Source organism: Talpa occidentalis, unplaced genomic scaffold (assembly GCF_014898055.3).
Source record: "Talpa occidentalis isolate TD23 unplaced genomic scaffold, MPIMG_talOcc4v2.1 talOcc4.9, whole genome shotgun sequence".
Lineage (NCBI taxonomy): Eukaryota > Metazoa > Chordata > Mammalia > Eulipotyphla > Talpidae > Talpa > Talpa occidentalis.
Window position 1 is genome coordinate 113,381,781 of NW_023605305.1, and position 18,534 is coordinate 113,400,314.

Below are 18,534 nucleotides of genomic sequence, written 5' to 3' on the forward strand. Positions count from 1 at the left end.
AGGGATCTGAGAAATAATTTCAAAGAGGCTGGAAGAGGACATGATCTATGCAGCTTCTGCTTGTCCCCAGGCCCCAAGACGGGCACTTACACAGCTCATTTTGTGTCACCTTTACAGCAGTTTTATGAGGTAGTGGAGCACCCTTAATGGATGTGGCGAGACTGGCCCCTTCAAGGCCACAGCATTAACAGCACAGCCGCCCTCTGAACTGAGATCTGTGGGTGCTCACAGCCATGTTTCCTCCCTACCTACATGGGGTCAAAAGGCCTAGGTTGTTAGGGGTGCCAACATTCCTCATTTCCCTAAACTTTGTGGGAATCAACCTGTGCACCCCACTGAAGGAGGGGCGCCCCCTACAGCCAGCTGAGTTAAGGCCAAGTCAGCTTTCACTTTACCTAGGTCTGTGCTCATTTTCCAGTGTTGCTGTTGTTACGAGTCGTGATAAACCAAGAGGCTTAAAAGAATGAATTTATCATCTTATGGCTTTGTGGGTTAGAGGTTCAACAGGGATCTCCCCGATGAAGAGCAAGATGTCATCAGGACTGGGGTCTTTTCTGGAGACTTTGGGGTGATTTCTTGCCTTTGCCAGCTTTGGCTCGTGAACCCTTCCTCCAGCAAGGACAGGTCACATTCCACCACTCTGACCTTCTCTTTTGTCTTCTCCCACTTGTGAGGAGCCTTCTGATGACACTGGTTTCACCTAGATCAGCCAGGAGAGTCGCCCTGTTGTAAGAGCAGATGATTAGCAGCTGACCCACATTTGCAACTCTCAGTCCCTTTGCCACAGAAGAGAGCACATTTGTAGAATAGGAGGTGAAAATCTATAAGGGGCCATTATTCCGCCCACCATGACATTCTTTATGTGTTTTTAGATTTGAGTATTGTCTAGAAATTTGTGAGGAGCAGGTCAAGAGAGCAGTGGGGAAGAAAGAGTTAACCAGCCATCCAAGAACCACAGGGAGCTCTTGACATTTGAGTGTGGTGTAGACCTTTGGGCCAAGAGCCAGGCTGTTGGGGTAGGCGGCTCACATCCTCCAAGAAATGCTCATCAAGCCATGACCAGTCGAAACCAGGACACCGGTCACCTGGGAAACCAAGTCAACATAAACACACAGCCATCCATCACTGCCATCTGGAAAAAATCGGGCAGTGAGGGGCTTTCTGTTAGGCCCTGCTCCAGTATTTATTTGTGTAGCTGGGGATCCCAGACCAGCTCTTCTGTCAGCGATGCTTAGTGAGGTGCTTGGAGCTGAATCTCAGCCTGGAATTAAAACACACCATGTTCCATGTGGATGTGCACGTAAATATTAGCAGCACGCAGGTCACTCAGAAGGTAGGTGTCCCTGTGTCCCAGTCTAAACAATCTCTGTTGGCAGAGGGAGGCCTGTGAGCTTGAGGGCAGCATTATCTTTAGAAAAAGCCTTTATCCCAGTAAGTGTGCATGTGTCCTGTCCTGTCCAGAAGCTGGAGTGTCCAGGAGTCTGGTCCCACCAGCTCCACCTGGTCTTCAGGTAGAGATGAGCAGAGCCCAGGCGGCTTTATGCGGTTCCTCTGTACACAGTGACACATGCGGAGTGACGTGGTTCTCCTCCCAGGAGGCCTTATTGTTGGTCAAGAATGTGTTTTCAGTTGTCGCCCCAGCAGTGGTGAGAGATTTGCCCTGCTCCCCACGTGTTCTCACCCTGTCCCCCAAGTGATTCAAAGATATTTACAAGGCAGCTGGCTGGGGTTTGCAGGGGCAGGTTTAAGGCATGGATCACAGCAAAGTGATGTGACCCATACAGGGACAAGCCTGTGACCTTGGCCTCCGAAGTTCTGTGTCCTTGCAGACGTGTCTAACCAAACCCCTGCAAGTGGGTCTGTCTAAGCCCACACAGCGCGAAGACATGCCTGGCTGCAGCCAGAACACTAGCCCAGACTAGGTTCCCGTGTCAGCTGGTTGCCTCCTACCTTGAAGATGCATTTTGGGGGCTCTGAGGTTGGTGACACTGAGTCAGAACCACACTTTCGTGACCCCGGAGTGCCGGGGTGTGTAAGCCCCTGAAGGCTGTGGGCTAAGCTACATCCACTCTTTGGCAGAAATAAATGCTCAAAGCACGTCAGGGAAAGGAACCTTGCAAATGGATGAAAGTGTGGGATGAATCAACTTGTCACCTCTACCCTGACTTTGCTTTGCAATGTGGTTCTCACAATTTCATTGCTTATCACTGTTGCACATGTGAGAAACACCCTAGACCCAATGCAAGTCACAGACATATTTTTAAATTTTCTAATGGCCACATCAAAGAAAAAGGAAAGAGGAGAGATTAATTTTAATAGTATATTTTATTTAAACATATATCTGAATATTTTAATTATACTTTTGCATGCAGCCATATAAATTTATTAATGTGTCCTTTTTCAGTCCTTCTTCGTAGCAATGCTAGCAGTACACCTCAATTCAGACTTACCACATTCCCAATACCTGCATGTGGCTTGCAGATAATACATTCAACATCATGGTTCTAGATAGATTCACTTTCCCTGGGCGCTGGTTAATAGTATTAATACTAGTTAATATCTGAACAACTTTTAACAAAGAATCCTTACTTTTAATAGCTCATTAGTAATGACCACTTGATAAGTGCCATTATTTCCACTTTGTAGCTGAAAAAATAGTTTAACTTCAAGCTGGTAAGTGGTCTATATAAGCTCCCCAGCACCCCACATACCCCCGTCCCTGTAGGCGTGTTCAACAGACTATAGACCAGATGGGCAGAAAGACTCCAGCGAGCTGACTCGTAGCATTAAGTAGTGACTGTGTTACGGGTAATTCATTCAAATGCTTATGGCCAAGCAATGACACTGGAGACTGGCCCACAGGCTTCTGTTTGAGAACCACTGTTGGGCTCCTTCCTGAACTCTCTGTCCAGCTTTCCCAACTATAGGTGGGAACCTCCCCATTCTGAGATGAAAAGCAAGACTAGAGCAGAGACATTTCTGCTGTGCCTTTCACAAGCAGCACCCCACTTTCCATTATTTTGTCCATTCCAGAGTTCCCAGGAACTTGCCTGAACTTTGACTTAGCCATGTTCTAGAAAGGAAATTGATTCTTCATTCTTTCCTTTCCTTGTCCTTTTATGCTATTAAATCAGATTTAATAACACTTCCTAATTTTATTTCGAGCTATGTATCGCCCCAATTCCCTTCCCAGTTATGTTCCCAGATAGATCCGATTGTGGATATTTTGCAGCATTAATTTTTGCAGTCTGATTGGCCTGAGACACCGCTTTGCTTAGAACTCTGATGCTGCGATTTTCCTCCTGAAGTCCAAATTGTCTTTGGAAAAGACATCCAACGTCTCACCCAAGTCATGTCTCCAAACAGGTCTGGTCCCCAGACATATCTGGCATGAAAAGCGGCTCAGTGCAGTGTACAATGGATGACTGTAGTCGAACTTCAGACCAGATGGTTCTGAAGACCAGGTTTCTTCTCTGTTGATTCCACCTCTTACCCCCACCAGACCAACTCCCTGACAAGCATCAAGAACAGACAGAAATGAACACAAGGATTTTTCTAAAACATATGTGATCCTGCTCTCTGCCTGATTAAGACACTCTACAAGGCACAACCCAAACTCTTTAATCAGATGTTTCACTGGTGAATTCTATCAAACGTTTAAGGAAGAAATTATACCAATGGGATCGGCAGGATGACATCCCAACTCATTTCTAGGAGAGCAACTTTTCAAAGAAATTGAGCAAAAAGTATTGAAATTCATCTGGAATCACAAAAGGCCTCAAACAGAAAATGCAACCCCTGAGAAAAAAGGAGAGAAATGGAGGCATCGCGCTACCGGATTTTAGACCTTACTATCAAGCAATAGTATTAAGAACAATCTCATATTGGCACAAAAATAGAGCTACAGATCATTGTTCATGGGTCAAAAGCTCAGAAATAAATGCACAAAAATATCATTACTTAATTCATGACAAAGGAGCCACGACCATACAATGTGGACAGGAGAGTCTTTTTAGCAAACAATGCCAGAATACTGGACAAATATGCACAAAAATAAATTCAAGGTGAATTAAAGATGTAGATATAAAACCTGCAACAATGAAATAGAAAGAAGTGTCATGGCAGTAGGGGCCATGGCATCAATGCTAAAGATGTTTTTGGAGATATGACCCTCAGGCAAGGGAAGTAAGAGCAAAAATAAACAATAGGAATTACCTCAATCTAAAAGTTTGGGTTTTTTTAAGAATTTTTGCATAGAAGAACAGGCGTATAGTCCAGAGGTGCCGGGTTGAGAGGGCTCACTAGAGGCAGAGCAGGGAGCAGAACAGGTGGATCTACTGAAATACACTGCTGAGGGGAGTAGCGGGGAGACAGGAGAGATCTGCTACGCCATGTGGGTAGCTCCCTGGGCAGGGATTGAACTCATGCCATAGAGGTGACAGCGCTGAGACTAACCACCTAGGCCACCAGGAAGGCCCTCAAGCTAAAAGGTTTTTGCAAAGTGAAATACACACACACACATACACACACACACATAAATTAAAAAGACATCTTACTGAATGGTAGACATTATTCACACTATATAATGTCCAGGGGTTTAATATTCAAGATACATACAAAACTTACACAATAATAGAAAAACAAACCCAATGAATGGACAATGAATGAATGAATGAACAGCAGAGATGAACAGACAGTTCATCAAAGAGGATATCCAGAAGCCCAACATAATGTTCAACATGACTTCTAATAAGAGAAATGCAGATTAAAACTACAATGAGATTAAAACTACGATGAGAAGCCATCTCACACCTGCGTGTAAGAAACATAATAAAAAGACCCCCCAACAACAAGGGGTAGAGAAGTTTCAACAAGTTTTGGGAAGTTCCTAGGAACAGAACAACAGGAAAACCCTATGACATTGTTGGTGGGAATGTAACACGGTGCAGTCATTATGGAAAGCCATCTAAACTTATCCTAAAACTAGAAATAATTGACCAGGCAATTTTCCTCTTGGACATCCATCCAAAGAACATGAAACCATCAGTTCAGTGTTAAATAGCCCAATATACTACAGTGGAGAATTATGGAGCTTTGGATGTGGGGGTGTGTAACAGCACACCTTTGAAGAGGTACGAAGCTGTATCTAAATCATATACAGTGTTGTAAACCAATAAATAAAAAAAAATACAATAAGAAATAATACAATTTAAAAAAATAACCACATAAGGAAACAACTTAAATGTCCTCAAACAATACAATAAAGAAATAAACTGTGGTAGATCCCTGCAATAAATACTTAACAGTGAAATAAGCAGCAATAAAAGTTACAAAACTGTCACATACCACAACATGGACACTTATCAAACAATGTTGAGCTGAAGAATCCAGACAAAAAGCAATACATACTTTATGGAGAATTCAAAACCAGGTAAAATGAATCTATGGCATTAGAAGTCAGGAGAGTGGTTGCCTTCTGGGGAGAAAGAGGGTGGTATTAGGGAGGGCGGCCACAGAGGCAACTGGTGGGAATAGGTTCAGTGGCCTTTGCGATGGTCCAGGAGATGTGGGTAGTGGCCGCGTGGGTTACTTCATGTTACCTGGGCACTTTGCTGCATACCTGTTATGTCTATAAAAAAACATATTTTTAAAATCAGATTATGAAGATAGGATGAAAATACACTGAATAGGAGGCAAGGCAAATTGTCCAAATCGACACATTCTTTGGCACTAATTGCAGGTATGAGAGAAATCTGGAAGAGAGAAATCCCTGACCACTAGGTTAGTCAGAAAGTGCTTTTCTTGGCATGGGTAGAAATGGATTTGGGTGTTGGGTGTGGAGTAATGGTAGACTTTGGCCAGGAAGAGAGGGGAAGCAAGGCATTCTGGGAGCCATCTGAGTGAGGATGGAGGAGCAAGTTCTGCTCCTCCTGGGTGACAGGAGCGTCCTGGTTGAGAGGAGACTCTCTTTGGAGAGTGAGGAGTCATCCTCACAACATCGTCCCGCCTTTATATGGTACATTTTAGTTTACAAAGCTCTTTTTCATACTCTATCTGATGTGACTGCACAGCAACTCCATTTCTTGCAGAAAAAGACCAACATTCAGAATGATTAAGTCACCAGCCCAAAGCCACTGTAGAGCTGGAGATGTTTTCCTGGCCAAAGCAACTGCTGAGTTCAACCCAACCTTATATCCATCCAACCCAAGACTGTCGTGGTCACAACGCCTGAGAGGTGTGTCAGGAGATGGCTTATCAACAAACAGACCTACTAGCACAGACACGTCTGGTGGACGGATTTGTAGCTCCAGTGTTTCCTTCCATTGAGTGAAGCTGTGTTTCCCATGTTAGAACCCAGAGGTAAAGACCCCTAAACTCTAACCTTAATCATCTAATACAAAAGCCTTAATAAGACTCCTGGGAAGTTTCTCAGAGCAGGACAACTTACAGTCAGCTCCAGTCACATCCCAAGTCACGGTCCCACACCTGTTGGCTCTGAGGTTACTTGAAAACAGCCTCGGCACTAGTGTGGGCGCTGCAAGGGGTTCCCATGTGTGGGCTCATCTGGTCCCCAAAAAGCCCAGATTTCATCACTTGGTGAGCAATCAAGGCTTGATTATTCACGGAAGGCAGGTGCTTCAGGATCCATGAGTCACGATGGAAGTGCCGCTCTGAGGAACTGTCCTGGAATCAACCTTTACAGGTAAGAACAAAGCCACACAGAAATCAGCTCTGCCACACAGACTCTGCCAACCAGCGCCCCATCACTGTGGTCTCTGCCAACCATGGATTCTTTACTACTTGGTATATTTGCTGCATTTGTCCACAGTTTTGAGATGTTTTATGAGCACCATTGACGCCGCATACCTTAGAAGTGCAAAATTAGTGACAATAAATATTAAAATTTCTACTGAGAAAGGGACCCCGCTTATGACTAAAGGAAAGCACAGATCATTTTTAAAAATAGGAGGGGGTGAGAAATTCAGAGAATGGGAGGCTGCACCTACATATGGAATTAATTTTTACATCATAGAAACACTCCTGAGGGGCAGAGTGAATCATGAAGCCTGAGAAAAAAATGTTATATCCCTACACAATTGACAATAAAAAGCAAGAGATGCAGAGATGGATGGGATGGGAAACTTTATAGTGTGCAGCTACAGAATTACAGCACTTGGCTCATGCTTTATCTTTGCCACCAACCACCCAGGCATTCTCTTTGCTTCCATTACCATCCAGCCAGCCAAAGCATCGTGTCAATTACTGTTTTTAATTCTAACGGCTGATGTTTTTCTAGAATTTGGAACCACGCTCTGCTGCGTAAGCTTCTGGAGTAAGTCATTGACAATTCTGTAGTTTTAAAGCCAGTTCAAATCTGTACTCCTCCAAGGTGGTAAGGAGACCTTACAGGTCTGCCGCGCAGACCTCTCCTGCCGCCCGCTGCTCCCCTCAGCAGTGTACTTCAGTCCTTCTGCCTGTTCTGCTCCCTGCTCTGGCTCTGGTGAATTCTCTCACCCTCCCGCGCTTCTGACTGTACCCAGTGCTTGTACAGATAGATAGATAAATAAATAAATAAATAAATAAATAAATAAATAAATAGATAGGAAGTTGGACTTCTACAGCTTGAAATCGTTCTGCTGATACAAGAAAGTATCAGCCTTCTCCTTCTTGCTGATCCATTCTATGCAGTATCTTTTCCTGAAGCTGTTTGCTTTATGGTAAAATCCTTAGCAGTTAAAGCTAGAGTAAGGCTTTTGCAATTGTGGAGCTGGCGAAGCAAGTTCAAAATAAGTAGGGTAATCCAGAAGAGGAGCAGGCCTCTGCACTGAAGCTGCTGCTCACAGGTAAAAATTCTTCCCATTCAGAGAAGTCTTAGCTCTGCCCTTCAGGCCTTTCAGCTGATTGAATCAAGCTCATCCAGATTATCTAGAATAATCTCTTCTAATTAAAGACCACCAGTTGTGGGCTTTGATTCCATTTACAAAATACCTTCACAGCAACATCTAGTGTGTGATGGAAAGACTAGCCAAGCTCACACATCCAAGAGACCATCACAGAGCATGCTTTGGAACCCAGCCTGCTTCTGGAGAAAAGAACTTTTCGATTAAAACAAGAAGAGTTTCTAGGAACCAGACACTTTATGTACAAAGCACAAACGTCATTGTCTGGTGGACCTGGTGATACTCTTCAGATGTACATTAACCTACTCGCTCATCATGGTGCTTGCAAACTCCTAGTAACTACATGCAGGTCACTCTAGAGAGTACCAAGGCTAGAAGAGACTTTGCCCTCAGTAGGCCACAGTCCAGTGTGCATGGCGGGGACTCTGAGGGCAGCGAGATTCCGTGGCAAGTGGACAACGGTAGCTCGGAGGGCTTCTCCCCTCGCTTGGGAAGTCAAGGAAGGCTTGCTGGAGGAGGAAGCACTTGTGCAGGATCTGGACTGAAACCTGTGGGATGTGACACCTAGGGCTGGAGAGACGTCATCGTAGCAATGGTCCCGGTCCTGCGGCCATACTGGCCCATCTCAGCAGATGCTGAGCAAGCACTCCACGGAGGGCAATCCCAGGGCAGACACTCACAGATCACACCTACCACAGTGCCCGCCTCTGTCTCAGCATGATGTGGGTGATGGGTCCTTGGTCCCTTCTCATCCAAGACTCCAAGACTCCTGGGGGCACTGCCTCCTCTGGCGCTGAGAACTGTCACTGCGACTAGGAGCCCTCGCGTGCTCAGGGTGGAGCAGCAGCTGGTTCTTGTGCCTCCCTTGAAAGCCCCTCTCCCGGCCTGCTTCTCCTTTTCTTAGCACATGAATATTCTCCCGGCCCCCTCCTATCTAGGGGTGAGTCATGCCCTGGCCATCTGCATTACTCACGCACACGTGAGTCTTCATCTTCAAAATGGGCTAAGCAACAGCTTTCCTACCCCCCTTTCAAGAAAGAAAGGGACAAATAAAACAATGTGTGAAGTCCCTTAAAACTGGCACTGCCCCACGAAAGGATAGACTTCTACCTCATCTACCTATCTATTCACCTACCCACCCACCCAGCCACCCACCTGTCCATCTATCCACCCATTCTTCCGTCCATCTACTCATTTATCCATCTCTCTATCCTTCCACTTACCTGTTATCTTTCTATTCACCCATTAATCACTCCTAAATTGTGTGTCACTTAAAAACAAAGACAATCTTTGTACCTGCAGTACTTACCGTGCTTTTGTGCACCCAGGAACTGCTCATTAACTGTCTAGTGAAGACAGTAATAATGAAATCCTGTGAGGCCTTGGGAGACAGAGAGTTGCAAAGGGTCACGCTGCTACTGCTCAGGCGCCCCCATCCCTGCATCGTCTTTGCTGAAAATCCTTTCCTGCTCATCCTTATGTCTGAACTGAGCACCTTCCCCGGTTACTGTCGAGTCCTCCCAACTTTTGTTTCCATGGCGGGCTTTGTCCTCAGCTGGCCTGGGAGTTCCTGACATACAGGGTGGGTTCTGATCGGCCTCATCACCATGGCTCAGCTCCCGACACAGGCAAGCTGTTCATAACAACAAACACCTGATACCCATCTGCCACCATTTTCCTTTGGTCCTCGCTATTAACCTGACATCGGATGGGTGGTGCTGAGAGAAAAGGATGCTGAGACAACATGTGCTTAGGAATCTCCTCGTGTCCTTGTCTGCTGGGTGGAGAAAAACATGGTTCCGGATGGAACAGACCGAGTCCTGGCTCTGTGTTCGCTTAGAGAAGTTACGCCTCTGAAGTAGACTCTGTGGCTTCCCCTCAGGCTGTGTCCCTCACAGAACTCGGCACTCAGGAGGGTTAGTTGGCTTTAAACAACTCACCCAACACCCAAGGAAGCTCTTCTGTGTGCTGGTAGAGGGAATTTAATCCTCCTTTTTGGTTTTGCTTTATTTTTAACTTCAAATGTCTGTACGTGTCTGTAACATCGTAGACTCTTAAGGCAGAGTCAAAAATGTCTGAATCCACTGTTGGATGTCTCAGCGCTAACCCAGCGTCGCTCAATAAATATCTATTCATTGAAATATCTATTGATACCCTCAAGGTTGGCACAGAGTTCTGGTTTGATTTCCCCTCGTTATTAGTCCATCTCTCAGCTCCACCATCTCCTGTTGCTCCGGGGTGCCCGGCAACAGGATTCGAGGTCTGTAGGGTAAAGAAAATGTCAGGCTTTTCTGCCCTCCTGCCATCAGGATAGATGATGGATCCTTGCGGTCCTGAATGCATGCCTGATGGCGGGCACCTGGAGTAGGGTATGGGCATAGGTAGATGGGATTCACCTGGGCTAAGACTGGGCTTTTAAGGGCAGCATCATGGGGACGCCAGCAGCAGTAGCAGAAGTCGAAGGAGAAGCCAAAGCAGAAGCCTAAAGAGAAGCCGAGAAGCAGCAGAACTAATGCCAGAGAGCCCAGATAGAGTGAAGACTTGCTGGGGGTTGGGAGGCTGGCAGCTCCCAGCCCCCCAGCCAGCACTCCTGCCTGCCATATGCCTGGTGAACCCCAATAAAAGACCTGCAAAAAGCCACTGAGGACTCTGACTCCTCCTTTACCCGGTCTGCATGGGATCAGAAAACCTGCACTGTGGCCATTCCTGCCCCTTACAAGGTCACACACACAGAGAATCCAGCCGGGTGTGCTCTTCGGATGGTGAGTCAGAAACACAAAGACAAAGGAATTCTGAGTTGCACATTCCAGGGAGGTCGTACCCAGCAAGGTAGTTCGTTTGTAGCAACAGGCTCAGAATTACAAATTAAAGTGTTAACTAACACTGTGTCTCCTGGAATGTGACGGCCAGAAAACCATTGCCACGGGGATCGGTCTGGGTAGGTTCAGTAACTTCCAATACTGGCTGCGCTACAGGAAGAGTTTGTTGCATTAAGTAATTTACAGGGTGCTAAGAAGTTCCTTAAGCTATTATTAAAAACATGCCAACCCCTCCCTGGTTAGACCTCTAGCGAGCGAGGCTTCTAACTAAGCAGAGCTGATAGGCGGCTTTTGATGTTTAATGAGCTCCGCAGCAGATGGGAGCTGTGATGGGCAGGGCCGGGCGGTGATTTACTGGTTCTGAAACAGAACGATGAGAGCCTCTCCTGAAGAAAGAAAATGGAGCCGCCAAGACAGGTCTCCTTCCTCTCCCACCGGCCCCTCCCCTCTCTCTCTCTGTGCATGTGTTTTTGATTTCCTCACCCCCGTGCCTCTCAATGCTGGGATCATTTCCATTCAGGCACACACAGAACACTGCAAACTAATTAGCCTTGGATACAGCCACAGGAAGTCAGGCTGCCAAATCCTCTTTCCCCCACAATTCCTCAACTTTCTCAGCCCGCCTCGGGCCCACGGCCTTGCACTGGGCCTCTCTGTATAAGTTGCCAGTTCTAATTTTGCAATTTCCCTTCACCTTATCAAATAGGCCCTGAGCCTGCCAGGGACAGAGGGGGAGGCCTCGGAGTCGGTCTGCTCCTCTGGACTCTGTCCCCAGGCCCTTTCTCTGCTTTCTCCCCACAATTAGGGAGTCTTGTCTGGATACAGTTTCAGTGTTGACTTGTTAATCTGACCCGGGTTAATGCTTTTTAAAGGAGAGTATTACCCATGATGCAAAACTCAGGAGAGTTCCCTGCGGGTCTCCAAACTCGCTCCCAGCCGGTGTCCCTGGAGCCCTGGGCGGCTGACTGTCCTCAACGCTGTAGGCGTCGGCTCCATCCCAGCCCGTGTGGATGGAGAGCCCGGGACACTTACTCATTAGGGCAGGGTGCAGGAGGAGATGGAGCGGGGTGACAGCACCCTGTGCTGGGGCAGGGGAGAACCCACGTGTCAGCTCCTCGCGCGGGGCCCTCCTTCCATGGAAACCCAGAATCGGGTGCCGTGCTGCGGACAGATCTGAGCCACTGAAACTGCAAATTAGTTGTCAGTGATTAAAAACCAGGCGATTTCTCATAAAAATCCAAATTGCTTGCTGCCTGGGAAAAACCGAGGTATGGGAAGCTGGGTCCTCTGGGGGACTACAATGCGCTCCTATACCCGACGGTAGAGAGTGGACCCCCCAGTCTCTCGGCCCCCACTCTCTATTGTCTCGCCATGTTACCTCCCTGGCTCCTGCCTCTTTCGAACTTGAATTTGCCACTCTTGCTCTAAATGGAGGGAGAGACACTTCATAGTCAATCCAAAGAGATGTGGCAGGTTCTCTGCACGACGCCTCTTTTCCACATTCATTTAATCACATCGGAGTTCACACCAGGTGACAGCAGCTGCCTGGGCCTGGGGGTTGGGGGGCGGTAGTTGACTGGGAATATTTCATAGGACAGAAACATGGCAAAGAAAGTAAATCTAAGCTTAACATGTTTTCTTTCATAAACATGGGCGATTACTTGAATCATTTTAACATTGAGACAAACTCATCAAATAAATGATTGAAATTTTTATCTAATTATATGGGAAATAGCTTAAAATATTCGATTCATATAGAAATACTGAATTCATGAGCCCTGTTGAAAGATGTCCGCCATAGTTATGACCTTTAAGATCTTGGATCTGTTAGAAAAAAGATGAAATTGTACATGTAGTTAGATATAAAACTATAGAGAGTTACAGACATGTATAGACATAGTATTATAGACATGTTGACTATAAAATGAAAATTTCGGTTACGTGGGAGTTTGAATTTTCATTTCCATGGCTATTACAGACATTACTAATTGCTCACAGAGATTATTCCTTTTGTACCAAGTTTGTCACCAAAAGACTACTTGGCACTGTTACAGATAGCTGCTCCCAACCTACTGAAGTTGACATGCATATTGAAACCTATTTGCTGTCATAATCTATATCTTTAAAAATAGAATATTTATGGGGCCTCCTCAGTGGGTTGAGCACAGCGCTGTGAAGCTGTCCGCAGCCTCTGCAGTGTGGGTTAGACTCCTGGCCGGCCAGGGAGCTACCCCACATGGCATGGCAGACCTCTCCTGGCTCACCTGCTGCTCCCCTCAGTCTTCGGTCCGTCTGCCTGTTCTGCTCCAAACTCTTGTCTCTGGTGAATCCTCTCACCCTCCCACACCTCTGGCCTGTACCCCAGTTCTTGTATAAACAAAAAAGAAATCTTTAAAAAAAAATAGAGGGCCTCCTGGTGGCGTAGCAGTTGAGCGCTGGGTTGCGAAGCTGCCCGCAGCCTCTGCAGCGCCGGTTCGATCCCCGGCTGCTCCCCGGCCACCGGAAGAGGGTCCCACATGGGGCGCAGACCTCTCCTGCCGCCCGCTGCTCCCCTCAGCAGTGTACTTCGGTCCTTCTGCCTGCTCTGCTCCCTGCTCTGGCTCTGGTGAATTCTCTCACCCTCCCGCGCTTCTGACTGTACCCAGTGCTTGTATAAACAAATAAATAAATAAATCTTTAAAAAAAAATAAAATCTTTGTGGAAGACACATTTTAGTCATAAAATACTCATGGAGTACTTACAGAGTACTTCATTTTTCACATGTATTGGATAGTGTAATCTAACACCTCTGCAGGAAGGTGTTATAACTTCTATCTTATAGATAAGAACACTGAGGCTTGGCTAGCATGAATGTAGCCTTTACTCTTCCTGGTCGCTCACTCTTATTTTTAAACACACATTCCCTTTCTCTCCCTCTCTCTGTCTCTGTCTCTCTCTCTCTCTCTGTTGTCTTTTTACATAGCATTATGCCTCTTTCTCTTCCTTCACAAAGCTGTATATATCCACACATTATAACACAAGACCAGACTTTTCAACACCAGTGTAGAATACAGCCCTAGCCCAGCCGACCCGGCATTCAGCATATCTCCAGAAGACAGGTCAGTCTTCTCCGCCCTGGTTAAAGCTGCTCAAGGCCACAATTCACACCCAACAGAATTCTGTATCTTTGGAAACTTTGGTCGGGAAGGTCCAACTACCACACGAGCAATTGGGTCTATTTGTCTTCTAGTTTCCAAGGAAGAATCAGGTAGAAAGACCTACTTGAAAATAGCCACAAGGCTCTCTCCAATTGCAGGAGCACCTTGATAGCTATTTCCCAGCATTGGCTCACATGTGGCATGTCCTCCGTGTGTATTGTAGGGTAGGACAGGACTTCAGAAGCTCCAGGCTCAGTAGGACCCAGGAGAGAGCACCCAAGACAAGTTGCTGAGAAGGGGACAAGACCATGTGATACGCCAAGACAAAGAATGGGCGTGAGCATTAGAGGGTCTCTCTCTCTCTCCCCCACTTCTTCCTCCTTTCCTTCCTCCACCCACCTCTTTTTTTTTTCCTCTCTCTCCCCAGTATAACTAATTTTGAAACATATCAACCCTAAGGACACCACCGAGTCTTTGTCTATTTGAGATGTGGTGCCTCCGCAGTTTATCAGAGTAGGTTTTCTGAGGTTTCTGTGGTAATCAACCACCAGATCAAATAAAAATCCAGGCAAATATAGTTGTGGAGACATCATAATCCTCATAAAAATTCACACTAACAAGTACATAATTGGACTTCTTAATCGGGAGCTTAAGTTGCAAAGTGAGCTAGAACGACAGGGATTTAGCTGAGCCACAAACATGATATTTGACTTACATATAATCTGTGTAATTAAAGTTTTCTCAAATTTTTTGTCGATAACTTGGGGGCTGTATTATCCAGTAATGGTAAAAATTGAACTTGAGGATTTACTGGTCTGAAATCTCCTGCAAATTCTAGAAAACTCTTTATGAGGTGAATTTAATTCCTAGCCTCCAATGACAATGGTGCAGGAATAACAGAATCTTCTTTCATGGCATTTTGCTGAGTACTACATGTTTCTATATGGTCTCCTCAAACTATGGGCTCCTCAGAGAACACACAGTTACCACTGCCTCCCCAGAGACTCAGGAACTCTGTTTATATCTTTTGCTTTTCTCATTAAACATTGTTTTAATGGGTCTCAAAATTCTGTGGAAGGTTTTTGATCAAGTTATTTCCATCAAAAAGTACTGATTTTAAAAGTTAATAACTTAAAACTGACACACATCAAATAAATGATCCATCTGAAGTCTCAGGATGCGTTATCATGACCCAGTCTTTTATTACTAAACTTAAATGGCCATTGAGATAAACAGATCTGAAACCGTCCTTCCATCCACGATTAAGGCTGGGGTGGCAGGTATTGGGGCAATGTCTAGTCTGTGTTCCAAGCTCTCGGGGCAGGCTCAGCTGCCTGGCTCTCTCCAGCTGCTTTCTGGCCCACTGCCTTGATGACACCATGGCCACGGTCTCATGTCACGAACAACAAAACCGCCCCAAGGAGGATAATTAGAGACGCTTTCCACACACAGGGACTCATAAGGAACCATAACAATGACAGCAGCATGAACGGATCTCAAGAATTTCAGGCCATCTTCCAACATTTCCCAGAATGATAATCAATCTTCTATTCTGGAAACTCTCAAGCAATGAGGGCTGTGTGACCGAGCAACACAGGGGAATGCCCAGCTCTGAGGTGGCCTGATCCAGATAGTTACTGAGCATTGAAGCAGCTACTTCTAATGGTGGGTCATTTTGGGGGTCAGCAGGTCCACACGGCCACAACAAACATCTTCAGAAATCTCGTTCTTAGCACTGACACCTGCATCATCACCAGGAGGAGCTTCATGCAAAGCTTCATGGTGCCATTCAACAGACTTTACTTCACTTGTATGTTAACAGGAACAGAGGTGACCAGCTTCAGTCTGCTCACAAAGACAGAGCCTGTACCTCCAGTTTTGTAGGCATCCTGAGTGGCAGACACAAGGGCTGTTGGTTGGACAAGTTGGTGGTAGCATGCAATCCAGAGGTGCAGGGGCCTCACTGGTGGCGCAGGGGTTAAATCTCAGAACCATGAAGCAATCCACAGCCACAGCAGTCTACGTTCAATCCCTGGCCAGGAGGCTGACCCACATGGCACAGCAGACCTCTCCTGTCTCACCCGCTGCTCCCCTCGGCAGTGTACTTCAGTGGATCTGCCTGTTCTGTTCCTGAATCTGTCTTTCATGAATCCTCTCACCTACTGCATCTCTGGCTGCACCCCAGTTCTTGTATGCATAAATAAATAAATCTTAAAAAAAATCCAGAGTTGCAAGCTGCATGGTTCTGGCAGAGAACAGGCCTGGGTTCTGCTGCCCATCACTACCAAAAGCCAACAAAGAGAAACAGGAATTGAATCTGTGAGCGCTTTTATTGTTCAGCTCATTGGCCACTGGTCTGGGAGATGGGAAGGCATAGCCGAAGAGACTTCTGCCCTCTCATCTCGAGCTGGCCTCTCTATAATGAGTTAGACAAAGACAGTCATAAGCAAACAGCCCATCAGAACAGCCCGTCACAGTTGGTGTCCTTGGCATTTGTCACATTCAGCCTCCCGGTTATCTTGACCCTGGAACATCTGATGGCATCCATGTCCCGCTCTCATCTGGGCATCATCGGGGCAGGAATCTCAGTTCTAAGCAAGTTTTAGTTTAAAGAAAACAGATCCCCCGTCATGTAGTGAGTACAGCAGCCCGTGCTCTGCACGTGTGCAGATTCCTGCACTAGGTGTGAGGCTCTTCCCCCCAACCCCATCAGTTCCACTGGCCTCACGATCTTTGCAGGTGACTTCCCACCCCTTGAACCAAGGCATGTTAGCACCTGGCTCCAGGACGTTGTCCCCAGTTCACGCAGAAGTTGGCACAAATGCTGCTGTGCCCAGTTCTCTTAATGGAGGTGCTGACTTCCTTAGTGATCTCCTATTTCTGCCGGCTCTAGGGTGGCTCAGGAGGCTACTGGATTAACACCAACAATTAGCTGTTCCCCACCCAGTGTGTGAGCAGAGGGCTTGACCCCAGCTGGCCCTTCTTGGCGATAAGGAATTCAGTGACCAGCACCAGCAGCAGCCAGGACAGCACAGCCTGAGATGTGGCTGGAACCACATTTTTGATAAAGTCTCCATGTCCTGGGGCATCAGTGATGGCCACATGACACCACTGGTCTCGAGATTCCGCCAGGAAGGACAGACAGTGGTGCCACCCTCGTGGACAGCTTTCAGTTTACCCAACATTCTTGAAGCTCTGTTCCAGCTCATCTTTCCAAGTTGTTCCAAAGGACCCATCTCTGAGTGCTGTGCTCCAGACCCCAGTCAGTCAGTGGTCACATGCTTCCCTCTCTTCAAGGGTTCACTCTTCACATCGTGCTATAATATCACTGCCTTCCGCACAGCACCTGCGGCTCAGCATGGAGAGCAAGAAGGGAGAAGGAGCTGGTATTCTTTTTCTTGGTCTCTGACAGTGAATCATGTATCTTTTAACAGATTAATTGCGTTCTCCAGGTTTCAACTGTCCTCCTGTTTATAAAACTAACTCCCTTATAAGAGCGAGACAGCCACAAAGACATGATGAGATTTTTGAAATCACTGCAGCCACATACTCCACATGTAATGAGGAAAGTGCGCCGAAAATTGAGCTGAGAGCTACATACCCCGGGGAGGACTATACTTCTTTGGGGTGACAGAGTCCCAGTGTGAACATTGGGGGGCATGGGTCATGGTTCTCAGAGCCAACAGTAAATGTGGACATAATTATCTGGTTTTGCTGAACTCTACAATGAGGGGAAATGGAAGACACTGGAGTCCTATTTTTTAAGCAGCATAAACATTTGTCTGTGTGTAAACCGTATACAGACTCTGTAAGAAAGAAACGGCAGCATGGATGTGGTGTCGAAGCTGTTCTGAGAAGATGGTGATGACAGTATGGGCAGAGGGAGCTGGTTTCTCACCTCTATTCCCTGGTTTGACTCCCCAAATATTTCTTTGGAAGCCTTTGGGCTCCGTGAGCTTCTCCATCAGTCAAGAAGCTGCTTGTCCCTTCCTTGCCAACCCCACGTGGGTTCCATTGCACTGGGGGCCAGACCTCCTAGAGGCGCGAAGTAGCAGGTGCCCATCCCCACTACGCTCTCCGTCCCAGCAAGACACCACGGAGGCATCAAGTCAAGGAGCCAGGAAACCTTTGCAAGTGACAGGAGCCTGGTCCCCACCAGCCCCTCGAGCCCCAACCCTGCGCCCTCTGGGTGCAACTCATCAAGCTGCACCACTAGGTGGAGCCAAGGCCTTAGCAGAGGGAGAGGGCCCGGGGCACTGGCGGGCAGGCTGCTCCTAACTGGGTTCCTCGGGAGAGAGCAGTCTGGCAGGTGCTGGCTCTGTATTGTTCTCTGCCTGAGAGGGATCACTTGAATTGAGAAATCACTTGCCCGTTTCACCGAATAAGTCCTTTGTGAAACTTCAGATGTGAGATTTTTAGTTACATTGGTCTCCGCGACCCCCTAGAGTTCTTAGAGTCCCATTCAGACACCGGTTTAAAAGGAAGCGAACCCCACAGGAAGCACTGTGAGATGGGAGCACCCCTGGAGATCATCAGATAGAGCCACCCCCAAGAGGCCTCTGGCAGGGTTTAGACGCCTCTGGAGAGGTGCAGGGGGCCTGCGACCCAGAGCAGCTCTTCCCCTTTCTACCACACGTATCTGTCTCCAAATTCCTTCTTACGGCACAATTTGCTCTC